The sequence below is a fragment of the Corvus kubaryi genome, unplaced genomic scaffold, assembly GCF_017639235.1.
Source record: "Corvus kubaryi isolate FWS band 111438036 unplaced genomic scaffold, C.kubaryi_AGA036_p1.0 138, whole genome shotgun sequence".
Lineage (NCBI taxonomy): Eukaryota > Metazoa > Chordata > Aves > Passeriformes > Corvidae > Corvus > Corvus kubaryi.
The window spans coordinates 20,123,350-20,139,520 of record NW_024580672.1 but is presented as its reverse complement, the minus strand read 5'-3'; the positions used below and the strand labels follow the sequence as shown (position 1 = coordinate 20,139,520).

The 16,171-nt window shown below is 43.9% G+C and overlaps 1 protein-coding gene across 5 annotated transcripts in view; it reads left to right on the top strand.

Moving 5' to 3' along the window:
- Window positions 1–36: 36 nt before the first annotated feature.
- CHST15 (carbohydrate sulfotransferase 15) overlaps window positions 37–16,171 on the top strand; it is a 44,814-nt gene continuing 28,679 nt past the window's right edge. For 3 of the 5 annotated variants that reach the window (XM_042019536.1, XM_042019531.1, XM_042019535.1), the window contains exon 1: window positions 11,497–11,596. The gene's annotated coding sequence lies outside the window, so the exon portion shown is untranslated. Of the gene's footprint in view, window positions 108–11,496; window positions 11,597–16,171 lie in introns of those variants that run through there. The other 2 variants (XM_042019537.1, XM_042019532.1) reach the window with 2 other exon arrangements.

Sequence of the window (16,171 nt, the reverse complement as noted above, 5' to 3'; positions counted from 1 at the left end):
CTCCTCCTCCTCCTCCTCCTCCTCCTCCTGGTCCTCCGCCCCCCTCCCGCAGGGCAGAGCCGGCGGAGGCGGCGGGCGCGGGGCAGAGCCGAGCTGAGCCGGCGGAGGTAGGAGCGCAGGGATGGGATGAGATGGGATGGAAGCGGATGGGGTGGGATGGGATGGGATGGAATGGAATGGGATGGGCGCTGCGGGAAGGCGGGGGGTGCCCAGGCCGCGGCTCCCCAAGTTTGGAGGCGGCGGGACTTTGCGCGAAGTTGGGCAGCGGCAGCCCCGGGGGCAGCGCTGGGCACGGCTGGGCTCGGGGGACGCGGGGCTCCAGCCGGGGGCAGCCGGGGGACACAGGACTGTCCCCGCTCCCCGGCGGGCTGGGGCACCCCGGGCGCTCCCCGGGAGCAGCATCCCCCGCAGCCGCGGCAGGAGCGGGGCACGGCGGGGGGAACGCGCCCCGGAGCCGGTCCGTGCTCCGGGGGACCCCGCGGGGACAAAGGTAGCGCAGATGCTGTCACTGCCCGCGCTGGGCAGGTCCCCGCAGCCGCGGATGGCGCTGGGGTCGGGGTTTGGGAGAGCAGACACTTGTAAAGGGGCTTTCCTGAAAGAGCCATTCAATCCCGGCAGCGCATCCCACCTGGGATGGAGCCGGGCATGGATGTTGCCATTCACTGTGGATATTTTTGGGTGAAGAGGGGTATTTCTTAAATGCAAGCTGTTGGCTGTTAAAAATAGCTTCATAGCTGCTGAGAATGCAGGCAAGGTTCAGTGACGGGTTATTACGGTCAGAGTCTGTTAAGCAACAATTCACCAGCTGAACTTTGGCGGTCTCGTATGTGGGCTTCTCTTTTTCTTCTCTCTCTCTCTTTTTTTTTTTTTTTTTTTAATTTTCCTCTGCTGCTTCATTGTAATACTACAGCCGTACTCTGCAGTGATCTGACTGTCTTAGGCACAGACAGATTTGTAGGTTAATAGGATATCTGAGAGTATTGCTCGGATGGTGCATCTAAACGCCCACCAAACTCTTCGATTTGGAATTTTTTTTAAAATTTAATTTCACTTGTTATATCATTCTATGGCCTAAAGTCCCCTTCACATTGACTTCCTCGTGCATGACATCAGAATGGTTTCACTTCTTGCATTGTTAGACAGACCAAAAACCCATCATCGTCATCATCATCTCCTGTAGAACAAACATGTTCTTTTGTATTTTGAGACTAAAAAAAAAAAAAAAAAAGAGCAGAGTGGCCAGCTGAGCACATCACAGATTAAATCTCAAAGTTTGCTGGAACTGTTCATGAAAAGTAAATATTTTTAAGGTTTAACTGAAAATTGTATGCGCTCGTTTGGATACACAAACACCTGATTGAACAGCACTGCACTTAATACTGACTGGGGACTGCTCAATCTCTGGCAAAGAGGGAAATTTCCATCAACAAAAGTCCCCAAATGTACATGAACTATACATATATATTTATATCTGTGCTGTTTATATACATATATGTGTTTATATACTCACACACATATGCACTCACTCATCAACAGTAAATCTCACTTAAAGCCAGCAAACACTGACAGAGTAGCTGCCTTGAAGCCTCTTTTTGTCAGTGATTAAAATGTTGTCACACGTCTCGTGCCCTGAGAGCTTCTCTGCTGCTGCTGCTGCTGCTGGTGCCATTTCACTCTTGGGCATTGAGTCAAAGGATTCATCTGGCTCTTCACATGCCTAAAGAAAGAAAATCAATTTGAATGCAGAAAGGAGGAAACTACTTGTATGAAGATTTAGTAGTGAAACTACCTTCTTTCTTTCCTTTTTTTTTTAATAGCACTTAGATCCTGTGTCTGTGAGTGCAGCCACCGTGCAGTTCTGAAATCAGTAACAAAACAGTTTTGTGGCTCAGATTTTGCCATAGGAGGACTAATCTCAAATTCAGAGTGTTTTATTTGGTGGTTTGTAACAGGAACATGATGCAACAGTGGAGATTTACATTGCAGAACACTTAATTCCACTAATGCAGTGCAAGGCAGTAATGGATTTTATCTTCATTGCTAAATTAAAAGCAGGTACCTGAAAATCATATAAATGTGAAGGGTGAAGCAGACTCTCATATTTGAATTATTTCATGTGGTTGAAGGGGAAGGATGAAGGTGTGTAATCCACTAGCAGCATTAACAAGGACATGATCATGTAGGCATAATCACAGAGATGCAAATAAGGTACTGCTTGTGTTATATTTTAACATTATTTTAAGCAGCCTGTGGCAGGAGCTCTGTGAGAACGGGGAGTTTCAGTGGTCAAAGCTTTTGTTGGTAGTCCAGGTGATTTCAGTGTTGCTGAACATGTTTTTAAGGTGTGGCCTGGTACCAAAGCAGCTCTCAAAGCCTTGGTTTATATTTAAGATCAAATGGTTTGGGGGATGGCAGCAAACTCTGCCCAAGTTGATGAGCTATTACTGGCCAATAAGGATTTCTTATGGAATTCCTCTGCTGAAGGGAATCCTTCCTATTATAAACTACTTTTCCTACACTGAGTGCTTCCTTGTATGTCCGTGGAGCAAAATCTCACGGTTGTAACTCAGCATTCTGTCACCACTGGGTGCTGACACAGTTTCCCCAGAGGTGAGCTGGCAGCAGAGGGCTGATCTCACCTGAATGACACGTGGATTTAGGAACTTGGAACACCCAGCTGTGCTTCTCTTCCAGTGCAGATGCATCACTTAGATGAAGAAAAGCCATGACACAAACAGATACCGATGTACTCCCTCTCCCTCCTAATTACCCCTAGAGTTAATGTGTATCCCACCATCATGAACTCCAAGGAAATGTGCTCTTAAATCATTCAGTGCTACTCTGGGCACTTGCCCGATGTGGAACACTGTTTCTAACACCTCAGAGGGTTTGCAGAAGCTGTGCCCTGGTTTGAACCAGGCTCCTTAATTGCTGTCTTTGGACTTTCATTTTCCTCTTTAAGCCTTTTTTCTCTCCATATCTCGCACAGGGAGGGGTAATTCTAAACTCCCACCATACTTCTTGGCTGGAGTTATGCTGCTCAGCTGGAAGAATCCAAAGTGCTGTGGAAAAACATGGTAGATTTCCAATAAGAGAGCATTTTCTTCACCGCTTCCCCCCACAAATTAGTATTTATTTATTTATGTTTCTTAGTGAAGTGCCCTGTTTTTCTTGCTGACCAAGTGTGGTGTCAGATTTGGAGTCTAAATACAGCTGTTCAGGGGAAGGGATCTGCAAACTCCTGCAAGTTATCTCAAATTGTGCCCATCTCTCCACTAACACTGCAATTTCACTGAAACGAACTGATGATCTATCGCTTTGCAGACCCATCCTTTCAAAAACTCATGTGGCTGCCCACGTACCTGGCAGAAAACGTGTTGTGTTCTTCCCCACGGCCTGTTGGGTTGTGTTTCCTAGTCTCAAAGACATGATTACAATTCTGTCCTGGTGCCTGGATTGGGTTTTTACAGGCGAGGGAGACAGGGAAGTCCCCGAGGAGGTGGAGAGCCTTGTAGTGGGAGCACTGTAATCCTTTGATTACACAGCTGTGCCTGACATGCCACTAAACAGCACTTCAGGGGCAAGCAGTTAATGTAGCTTTTCCATGGAATATTTATTAATTTATGTTACACCTGGTTTCCAGCAGCTGTTGGACGTGGCTTGTAAGCTTTAGCTTTAAGGAGCGTCCTCTGAGGGAAGATAAGCAGGTGATGCCTTGCAAGAAGAAACAGAAGGAGAAATGTTTTCCTGATGGGCACTGGTGGCTGATGGCAGTGACAAGGCAGCTGTGGTGGTGATGAGAGACCTGATGAGGTGGTGAATGTGAGCAGGAATGAGAGACATGGCACACTCTGACTCATGGCCTCTGTTCCCTCTGGTGGCAGCACACCAGAGGTCACAAGACAGAATCTCAGACTGGTTTGTTCGGGAAGAGAACTTGAAGCTCATCCTATTCCACCCCTGCCATGGGCAGGGACACCTTTCACTATCCCACGTTGCTCCAAGCCCCAATGTCCAGCCTGGCCTTGGACACTGCCAGGGATCCAGGGGCAGCCACAGCTGCTCTGGGCACCCTGTGCCAGGGCCTGCCCACCCTCACAGGGAACAATTCCTTCCCAATATCCCGTCTATCCCTGCCCTGTGTCAGTTTGAAGCCATTCCTCTTGTCCTGTCCCTCCATCTCTTGTCCCAAGTCCCTCTCCAGCTCTCCTGGAGCCCCTTTAGGCCCTGGAAGGGGCTCTGAGATCTCCCTGGAATCTTCTCTTCTCTGTGCTGAGCACCCCCTCTCTCAGCCTTTCCTCACAGGATTGATGCTCCAGCTCTCTGATTGCTCTGGCCTGGAGCACCTCTCCTGCATGAACCCTCCAACCCCAACCTATTGCCCTGCGTCTTCTCATTCCCAGATCCGCCTTCCTCAAACTCCCACAAGAGCCTGAGCTGCCTGAAACACTCGTTTCCCAAACCTCAGCAGCTGGCTGCTGATTTCCTTCTGATTTTGCCAGAAGTGAGGTAGCCCACGTAAGCTCCAGACACATTTTTGGAGCTGCTGGTGGTGCGAACCTTCCCCTGTTGGTTTGCTGAAAGCAGCCACAGCCCCTGCAGTGTTGGGGATGGCGGAGGGCACGTGGCTGCCTCCTGTGCCATGGGTTTCCTTGGAAATGAGCCCAGTCCTGTGGAGAAATGGTGGGATGGAGTGGCAGGGAAGCAACACGGGCTTTTATTTGTTTATACACCAAGCAGTACAAAGTACACACTTAATATTCTAAAACTTACTATGCTATCATTTACTCACCAAATAAGCACAGCATTTTATAAATAAATGGGGGTTTATGCCAAATCTGTATCTAAGGTGGGTCGTTCCTCACTGTAAAAGGTGCAGATCTGTAGCTAAATAGCAAAATACTCAAACTGACATTTTCCATTTGCTTCACGCCTTCCAGTAGGAAAAAATAAGTTTCATGAGGAGATATTTTTTTTCCTGTAGAAAAACCTTGATTTTCAGTGTGGGTGAATGCACCCTGCTATCGCACCGTAAAATTAGAAAAACTGATGAGAGTGAAAAAGGCTTTTTGTGCTATTATGTTGTATTTCGGTTTTGCATTTATTGGTGTTGGGCTTAAATATGACAAGATGAAGTTAGACTGGTAACTTCTCAGGATTGCATGGAATAGAGGGAAGGTCATTCCTTTCAAATAAGTCATTGAGTTCCAGGTGAGTTTCAGCTGGGGAGAACTCTGAGGTCAGACAGGAGTGAAGATAAAATGTAAAGTTCAAAGTCATACAGAGGAAACAAGATAAGACTGCTTTGAAAAATGAAAACCTCTGCAAGGTACAAAGCGAGAAAAATAAAGATTTATGTGCAGCATGTGTGCTTAGGAGATGGAAGAAACCTGGCAGTGTTGAAAGAGTGCTCTGAGGGTGGGCTGCACATGGATGTGAGCTTGCAGTATTGGATGGTTTGCCCAATTTCAGGTCTTGGAACAGTGTGGAGAAAAAGCATTTAATTAAAGTGCTTTATAACTGGCTCCAAATGAGTAGTGAGATACCAACAAATAGGAGAGACCTCAGGAAAAGAGGTGCAGAAATTAGAATTCTGGATGGTTTGGCCCATAATTTGGAGGAAATGTAAGAGCCCAGTGTTAGCCTTGCTGTGCCTAAACTGGGATATAATGGTCTGAGTGCCAGAATTTATTAATCCAAAGAAAAAGGATTCTTTGACTGGTGCAGCCAGGAGGTTTGTCTGTGAAAAGCTGGAAATAGGAGGAAATGGAGAAGGATGGTTTAATAGTTTATTAGGAGAACATAATGAGATTGGGTTTGCCTGCAGGCCCAGCTCCTCACAGGGGAGCTTCATCTCTTGAAAATTCTTTAGCAGCTCTTAAAACCAACACTTCCTTGCAAGCCCATCAAATACCTTATCTAATACTCCTTCCCAGCCTCTTTGATTTTGGTTACTTTTTAGTTGTAATTTGTCTTTTTGCTTAGCTCTGTGGATATTAGCTAATGTTAAATAGATACTGGTAATGTTACGTAAATTAAATGGATAATGAATCTCAAATTTTCAAGTTCATCATTTTGCAGATGTATTTCACTCTGTTAGGCTGCTGGTTGGGCTCCTGCTCTTGCCTTCCACCCCTTCTTAGTGCATTTTTAGGGCTGCTGCTGTACAGCTCATCCTTCTGATTGCTGAAGCCTGAGGCTATTTCCTGGGGCCACTTCTGGAAAGGATTTTGGGTGCTGCTGTTGCAATGGAAGAGGGGCAGGTTTTGAACGTGTCCATCAGGTTTTGAGCCTGTGCCCGGCTGATTCCAGGGAAGGAATACCGGTCCACATTGTGAGATTCACACCTTCAGCATCAGGGATTCTCTGCCTGCTTTGTGTCTCCCCAGAGCTCCAGGCTGGGATAGCACTGTGACATCTGGGTTGTAACTGCATCTATTGCAAGCGATAAAAATTCAGATAAAAACCCTGCTGTGCATTAAAGACTGCCAATAGAAACTGCAGCACGAGATGCAGTGATGGGCTCTTAACTTAAAAAGACAAAACCATGTTCCTGAGCACTCCAGCATTGAGTACTACAGCTTTATGCCCTGAGCAACTCATTGGAGCCGTTCGTAAAGTAAATAATTTAGATGAAAAGTTTCATCAATTATAAAGCTCTGAAAACAGTTTCTCAGGTTGAGGATTAACTTGCCCGAGGATCAGATAAGGATAAATCAGAATGAAGCTACTATTGCACTTGACATTTAGTAATAGAATTACTTTGTAAAGCTATTTATACCATCTTTAAAGCAGTTCCAACAAGAAATGAGATGTGAGAAGCAAGCAGAAGGGAGGAGTGGAATCTAAGCTCATCCTCTCATTGAGGAAAGAAGAAATAATAATTTGTCTGACATCAGGTGATTTTAAATGGTGAAGTTTTTAACCCTTCAGAGTAGATTTTTGAGCATTGCTGAGAGATCAGCAAAATGAAAAATACACAGCAGAGTAAATGCAATCTAGGTTGGTATCCATGGAAATCCCACATGGATTTATCTTGCATTAAGCTAGATCAGGACTAATTCACCTTTTGGGTTTGGGTGGGACCAGAATCTTGTGGGAGTGGGAACAGTTTTCCAGCTGTTTGGAGGAATTCAGAGCCCTCTGCTCCCCAAGGTGTGTGGCAAGGCTGGAAAAGCTGGGTAACCCTCCAGAGCTTGTCAGGGAGCAGCTTTTACTGGGGTCAATAACTCTCTCAGATGGGTTCTGCTCACCTGCTGCTCATTTCTCCTACAGCTGTAAAAATTGAGCATTCTGGTGGTTTGCTATCAGAGTTAGAATGTTGCAATAACTCATTTTGGTGTAATACAGGGGAATGCATAAAAAGCCTCTGCTGAGTTTTGATAGTGTTTTTCTGTAATGATACTCATTAAGTGGGTGTAGTCATCTCTCCAGTTTTCCATTTTTTTTTGTCTTGCTGTGCTGGTACATCAGATAATAAATGAAAAAAAAAAAAAAAAGCCCTAAAAATGTGCCCTGAAAATACAAATAAACATGTAAATACCAACAGTATTTTTTTTTGGACTACTAAAATTCCTACAATCTAAAGCTTTCCAAAACTGCAGAATGAACAGGCACTTTATGACAATTAATATTTATGGATTAAAAACGTGCCTGTTACTGAAACAAGAGTATCCCATCCATCATCACTAAGCATTTTACACTGCAGAATTTTAACACCCTCTTTTCTGTGTTTTGAAAGATAGGAAATAATTCCGAAATAGCAAATATCATTAAGTTGCATTTAACAAAAAACTTGGAGGGTTTCAAATGAGATAATATAAATGCTATGCTCATTCCAAACAGCAATTCTCTGGATGAACCTCTGGCTTCATTAAAGTCAACGAAATGTCTTCCTGCTGACTTCAGCATGCCAGGATTTCAAAAAATAAATTGAAATGGGATCTTTAAAAGTTTTCTTCTTGATGAGTGGCTGGAGCCAAAGCCGTTCAGCTGTGCTTTTCTGTACATGTGTTATTTAGCTCAGCCAGGAGGTCTTAAGGTAAAGATAACGTCTGGTAGGGAGGAGGGAATGTGAGCAGGAAATAATATTTCTCTTTGAAATAATCCATCAGTAGCTGTGCTATCCCAGAGGCCCCTTTTCATGGAGATCCTGCAGATGTGGAGCCCCCTTGCAGTGCTGAGGGAAGCCAACCGTGCAGGTGGACATTCCTCTTGAGGACATTTAGCCCCTAAAAGTGATGGAAAAGCCCCAAAGTCCCACTCTTTATTTAAAAGTATTGCCCTGCTGTGGTATGCAAGTGCAGAATTCAGACATGGGTTTGGGGACATTTTTAGCTTTGTCCTCTTGGCACCAGGGGTTTCCATGCAGCAGTTGAATAGGAGGAAGGAATTAATTTGATTTAGCCATGTCAAGCTGAAAATGAAGTTCCTCCTTGCACATCCTTCGAGGAACCCTCAATGGTCTGGATTTAGCTGCCATCCGCTCCAATTTTGCTGGGATATTTTTGAACTTCCTCTGCTGATAAATATTTAGAGTCTGTTTATCTTTCATCTCATTTCTGTTACATAGTGCTTACAGATTTTTTCCCCCCCATAAATACTTATTACTGCAGAAATTGGTGTTGCAAGCCTTGATATTGCAGTGCCAGCAGTTTTGTAATTTTAATTGAGGCTGGCTGACAGTACTTCTATTAATTATCCAGGAGAGGCTTATGGCTTTCTAAAAGAGAAGTGTATTTCTGGCTGGAGGAGTTCGAAGGGGAGTTGTAATTGCTTTATGTCTGGAGTGCAGGTTTAGGTGCAGGATGCTTGGCTGGATTAGATGTGGCCATTGCTGAGGATCAATAAAGCACAAAAAGGGGAAAAGCTGTTTCAAATTTGTAAAAGTTTTAGCTGCCAGGGTGCTGCTAAGCTCAGAATGAAAAATTCAGCTGTTTCTTTTGGGTTTAATTAAAATCCAATGAAAGACAATTCAGAGAGACCTGAGTTGATATTAATTACTTTGAGCATGTGAATAATTGGGGCAGGTGAAGGATTTCCTTCACCAAATTCTGCACAGCCTTTTCCTTTAGCCTGGCTCCATGTGATTCTCACTGGTGCTGCCCAGCTACATCTTAGTGCTCTTTTCCTATGCCTTCCAAATTCCTTCATGGAGCTGTGTTTTTCCTGATGTGAGTATGACAATCTCACTTTAATTGGATAACAGCAGCTGTCACCCTGCAAGAGGGACTGTGATGCCCAGGGGTCTCAGAAGTGTCTGTGTGAAAATAAATAAATAAAACATTTAAAAAGCTTTGCTAAGAAGCAGTAAATTTAAACACGGATTTAGTTAACAGCATTGAAATGAGGTGCCTTATTCTATTACAGTATAAAGCCACCAGATGTCACTTATTTTGTGCACCACTGTTCTGGGTATGAGCATGCTCTTGGCATAGAAAAGATTAAAAAGAAAAAAGGGCAACTTGCTGTAAGTGGCTTTGTTTCTGTTTGTGTTCCTAATTGGCAACTGTCTTCCTTGATAAATATTTTCATCTTAAATAGATCGTATAAACTCATTTCTCACAGATCAGACAGACTTGCATTTTTTACGAGCCTTAAATGTCAGCAGTGCCATTTTGAGATTCAGTCTTTAAGAAAATAATTAATAGGCCGACTCCATTTCCAGAAGGAGGAGAGTACACTTTAAGAAAGGATGGTTTTATTGTTGTGAGCTGTTCTGTCATCAAAGACACTTCAGCCAATGGATCACACAGATATTCATCTTCAGCCAAGTTAAAAGCAGTGAGAGGAGTTTTAAAGTCATGCAGGAGGTGGAAGTACTTGTGGAGAGAGAAAGGAATAATTCTGAAATCAGAGATCTGCTTCTAAAGTGGTGCAGTTCATCCTCAGGGTTTAAAGGCTTCGAGGAGAAGTGGAGCAAAGGTAGATGGAGAGGTGTCTCTAAAGGGGAAAAACAACTCTTGGTACCCAATGCAAAGCTGGATTTTCCAATTCGGATGGGCATGGCCAGTGTCAGGGAGCAGGATGAGCTGACAGTTCCTCACCAGGGAGAGTGAACAAAGGGCTCCTCGTCCTGGGTGTGTCCTGCTGTTCCACTGAGGATGTTCCCTCCCATTACCAGAGATGCCAAATTGAGAGGCGCAGACCCTCTTCCCACTTTGTGGTAACACAACCCTCCTGCTCTTTCATTTTTTTGGCCTGTACTCAATGGCAGCACCATTAAAAAGGGGAAATTTAATTTTCTGGGCTTGAAGCAGGAAGACTGAAAATTGAGTAATTCCCTGAGGGGTAATGATTAGTGATTTTTTTCCCCCTGTGGTAGTACTGTAGTTTGTTTTTACATTTTAAATGTGTCTTCTCCCTCAGATTTCAGCTTGGGATGGAGTCATACTCACTCTGTGGATCTCATGCAGGTTGGAGGATGTAAATCCACAGCTCTGAGTGAATGATGTGAGAGTTGCTCTCTCTCCAAATAATTTTCCATTTCAGTCCTCAGGAGCAGCTGTGCTGAAAGGCTACCTGCCTTCATTTTTCATCTGAGGTGAAAAATGTACTCCAGCATGGCATTTTCCAGCTGGAGGCAGACTACATGACACACTTTCCTCTCCCTTTTTCTTCTGTGCTTGAGCCAAAATAGAGGTGAGCAAAACATTCCTGAACTGATAGAAAGTGTTGGCTTCTAAATGCACCAAATCAGTGTTTTAGCACCTCGTATGAAACCAATTATATTAATGAGGGCTCCAGTTCTTAACTGGGAGTTGTTTATGACAGGGAGGGTTTCATTTCCTACTGCAGGTCTTGCACCATTGCTCCCAAAAGTGCCATCTGCCAGCTTTGGCCCCAAAAAGTGCTCCCTGCCACTATTGTGCAGGGAGATTCTGGCACAGCTCTGGGATGGGGAGCACGGCTGCAGCTTGGGAAGCTTGGAAAATTCACTTTCTCTGTCTGTTGAGCTTATGAAAGACTGAAATTCATTCTGGTTAATATGGTTACTGGGGGAAAGTCAGAGTCAGTGCTGTCTGCCTTAGATGGGTTATTTAGAAATTGGATTGCTGGTGGCCTTCTGTCTTGTGTAACACAAATCTGAATTTCATTCAAAATCCCTCAATTCCCATGTAATGGGATTCTGGACGGTGAGTTAGGAGATCTAGATTTTGCTTGGACTTCTACCATTTTATTCCATGTGATATTGCAGGTGGCACATGCCAGAACTCTGTCATTTTGTCACCCAGAAATGGGGAAGCACCTTTGAGAAGCCCTCTGAGGTCTCATGCTGGGAGTTACCCACCCTTTATGGACCATAACCAAACCCCAAGATACATTTGAGTGCATTCTGGCCTGAGGCTCCTGTGTATGGCATGAATGGTTACAACTGCATTTTCCCATTTAATTAGTTTTCCCCTTGGGCAGAAGCTTCTCTGCAAAACCACTGATAAGATAATTCACGTTGTATTTAAACGTCCATGTTTGGATAAAACCTTTTGTGTGTTTCAGATCAGTTTTGTTGGCCCTACACAAGTAATCTGCAGGGGGAATAGTAAGAATAACATCAAGTGCAAGTTTTCATATGCAAAGGAAGGAAACCCATGTAGTGGTAAGGTTTCATTCTGATTTGCTATTCTTCTCAAAGTATAATTTAAACCACTGAGCCATGCAATAAAGAAACTGAGGAGTGTTATCAGCATATAATTTATTTTTTCACTTGATGAGAAGAACTGTGACATTTTTTGAGTTTATAGATTATTCTGCAGTAAGTACTTTGATTATAAATGGTTTGGATGCTGAAGGCATTTTCCAGGATTTAAACATGCAGGAAAAACTGCAAATTAAATCAAATGATCAGTGAGTGGTGAGACTTAGAATATTTCTCTCCTGCACCTAGGACGGTGTTCTAGAATGTCTGATTTTTCATATCCTGGTGAAATAACAGCTGTAAAAGGAGCAAGGCTTGGTTATTCACATGGGAAAATTGGAGAGTCACAGAATGGTTTGGTTTGGAAGGGACATTAAAGCTCATCCCATTCCAGCCCCTGCCGTGGGCAGGGACACCTTCCACTATGCCAGGTTGCTCCAAGCCCCGTCCAACCTTTCATTTTTGTCCAGGAGGGCCAGAGAGCCCATCCCTGGCTGCCTTCCCTTGTGGACTCTGGTCTGGAGCTCTGCAGACCGGGAGCTGCTCTCCTGAAGCACAGAGGAGATGCACCAGGGGATCACCACACTCGAGATGCCAACTCCCCCTTGACAGCAGGAGCAGAGAGATGAGCTCGTGGGACAATTATTTTGCCAAAGGGTGGAGTTTTTCATGGCAGAAGCACCACAGCAGCTCATGATGCAAAAACTCAACCAAAACTACCAATTTTGGCTGGCAGCCTCCTCGCCCAGACTCAGGAGGGCTCGCCCAGCCGGGTGACAGTGCTGAAGTGGTGATCATGGTTTAGAGGTGAAGGTGGCAGCTTTAGGTTGATGGTTGGCCTCAGTGATCTCAAGAGTCTTTTCCAATTTTAACAATTCTCTGATCAGGCTGCTGAATTGATGTTGGAGCTGTTGCTGTCAAAGCCAAGGCAAGCAGAGCTGGTGGGGTGTGGGCACCACAGCTGGTGGGGTGTGGGCAGTGCTGCTCTTTGGACCTCTCCTGAAGAAGACATAAGGCAGGGGGGAGGGGCTGCAGTGCCAAAACTGCTCCAGCCCAGCTGCTGAGTCACATTCCCAAAGCTTTGATGGAATATGTGGCATTTCTTGGCATTTTGTTGCACGTTGCTGTCTTTAGCTATGGGTGTGGAGTGATTTTTGCAGGAGACAAAGATTGATACAGCTTGTGGTGGCACTGCTGTGCTTTTTAAACACTGTTCTTGAGGGTGGAAAGTGTTAAAGACACTGAGGCAGGGCAGCTTCTACAATGGCTCATTCCCAAACCCACACGACTCCGTTCAGTGCCCACTGAAAAATAACTCACTAGCATTACTGATAGGACAGCTGAGGACAGACTTGTTTTTCACATTTCTCTGGGTCTGAGGCACCAAGAGAAGCGTTGCCTCTTGCAGCTTGATGCACCAACTGGACTGAGCTCTTCTGCTGACCAATACAGCCTTTTTCTATTCAGTTATTTGCATATAATATGCATATTTTATTTATCATTGCTTTCTTGGGGCCAGGTGTCACTTTTGAGAAATGAACATTGCATTCCTCGAAAGCTCAAGTCCTCACTTATCTGACAAGGCTTTAGGGGTTTTCCTTAGTGTTATTATTTAGGTTATATAGTAGTGCTTAGAAGGAATAAATGGGCTTGGAAGCCACCTCTTCCAGCCTAAGACACCCCAGGAACCTTTTATTTCAGTGTAGTCCTTGCTGCAGAAATAGATTAAGGAATTTCTAATCTATTTCACATTAAAAACATACCATCCAAATGTATCTGTAGGCTCTTGATGCCATCTTAGTCTCTTGTGTGTCTGAGAGCTTTGAATGCATTAACAGCCTAAACCAAGTTATTACATTAATCTCATGAAATCAAAGATTCATCTCTTTGACTCAAGGTAAACACCATCAGCAACAGAGAAATTTAACAGATGGAAATGCATTTCAAAACTTGGGAGGCAATTTTGCTGGTGATTTTTTTTGTTAAATATGTTAATTCTGCTAAAGTTGGAGTTTGTAAGTTCCTGTGAAGTATTTTGTGGGGTGTGTTCTGGAGATGCTTCCAGTTCTCTGCAGAGCTTTATAACGTTAACACAGTTTCAGTCTTTCTGCATTAGAAACTGAGCTTTTTGGGTTATCATTAACAGTCATGCATCTGTTCTTGAAAATCTGGCTGCCAACTGCAGTTGATGGGATTTGTGTCACTTCAGATTCCTTGTGTGATTTGCCTCAGTAAAAGCGGCGGAACCTGAGCTCAGAACTCGCGCTGGTGCCATTTCAGCTGCAACATCCTGCAGTGACTCTGTGTCCTCCTCTATTTGTCTGGAACCAAATACATCAAAAAGCACTGCTGTTTAAAAATAAAACTTCATTTTACCTCCCACTGTTCACTTTCGTGCTCTGCTGCCTCCAGGGACACGGGGATTTTTCATGGGAGCGAGAGCTTTCTGGCTGGAGCAGAGCATTTGGGAGCAGTTGTGCTCCCTTTCTCCTTAGAACTCTGTTCTCTGGGCTGTGTCAGGAGATGCTCTGTCCCACAGAGCAGATCTTGGACCCCCAGACATCCTTGTGTAGCTCCCAAAAGCTGTTCAGGTAGGGATCAGTAAGGATCTGAATAGGGCATTTGTGCCATCTCAGAGCTCCATTAAGAGTGGGCTTAGTCTTCTCAATTTCTCACTGCAAAACCTTAAAAAGTGAATTTTGACCCGTCTGCAGCTGAAGCAGAGGGAGAGTGGAAGGTTAGTTTGGGACAGTTTCCCAATAACAGAAGTTAAGTAACTAACATATCCATTGGAAAAAAAAAAAGTCTCTTGGAACGCTTGCCTCGGGTTTCCTCTGCCCACAAATAAAGACCATCTAGTTTGCTAAGCTAAATGTTGTCTTTATATTGAAGAAAATGTTGCAGAAGAGGCAGGGTGTGAGGGAGTGCATGCCAAATTTCTCTTGGTACATTCATCATTATGCAGAGTTGGGGTTTTGGTTTGCTTTTTAAATTTCTTTTTCCCCTTGGTTTCTTTTCATGGAGATTCAGTAAAGAACACTCTCAGATTTTTATCTTGTTTGTTTACAATCTGCAGGCCAGCTAAGTGCAGTGTAAGGCCTGAAAAGGTATTTGTGGTTGTGTTCTTTCCGAGTGGAAAACAAACGTACTGAAGCCAAACACGAGAGAAACCTGCAGGAATAGAGAGCCAAGTCAAGGGACTCAATGGTTCAGTGGCTGAGGAACAGACTTTCTTGTCATTGCCCTGGATATTACAGTGTCTACTTACTGGGTTCCATACACAGCATGGAATTTTTCCCTTTTGTTATGACTGTTGTAAACTGGGCTCTTTGTGCAGTTGCAAGATTGCTGGGCTGGATTTTGCCGTGTTACGAGAACAGCATCCACAGCTGTGATGTTTTTGAGAGGCTGGCGACAGAGTGCAGCACATCCTCTCTCTTCCGCTAGTGGAAATCAGTAAGTTAAGATTTTGAGTCCCTTGAAGCTTGTGACAGAAGTGTTGTTCTTTAGATGTGGTGACATGAAGATAGGAGAGGACAATCATGAGTGTTTAAACCATTATCAAGTGGCATCAGGTTCCACACCAAGTGTGTGCTCTGCCAACCACACATACCTCAATAGGCCACAAAGCCCGGGGTGTAGAGCTGCAGAAATGTCTTCAGAATGGTGGGATCTTGTAAACTGTTTAATAAAATCTTACTGCACTTTTGTGTAGTCAAAGAGCACAGACTAGAGAGGAGTGAGTGATGCAGCCCAAGCCTTTGATGAAACACTTAGGAATAGTGGCAGGAGACTTTGGAAGTAAATGTTGCTTGACTTATGCAGAATAAATGCTTTTCTCAGAAGCTGGAAGCAGTATAATGACATTACATCAAAAAGGTTTTGCTTAATTAGGTGTAGCCAGCAGTTACCTGCAAGAATTTTATCTGGTGATATTTTAGAGATAACTAATTAGAAATTTCTTGAGAATGCTTAGAGCTTTCTTGGGTTTTCCACTTTGGACTCTGAGTCTGCTTCACCTTGTAATAAACGTGTGGTTTCTTGGTTAACGGGCTGAGGTTCATCTGATGTGTCATTGCTTAAAGAATTAAAGTTGTTGAACATTTAGAGAAGTTACTATCAAGCTTGGAACAGAGTTAGGTTTTTTTAAAAGTACTGAAACAAAGCCCCAGTTGTGATTTGGCATCAATGAATAGTTTGAGTTGAGTAATTTTTGTTTGAATTTACAAGAAACTTTAATGACAGACTCTAATGCTGAGTTTGTCTTTTCAGGATGCAGCTGTGTATGTTTCCTTTCACCCACTCAGCACTAGATGAAAGATGAAATGCCCTATTCATGAAAAAGCACTTACATGGTACTTATGTACAGATGAGATATGTTTTTCCATCCATTTCAAGGCATGTCTCGCAGAGAAGGTACCATATATGAGTCACAAAGAAAAGAATTCAGATGACTCTGTTAAGATAGTAAAGTTTATGGAGAAAATTCAGCTTGGGGGTGGAGGAAAATCCCTTCTCAGCCACTAAAAATCAAAT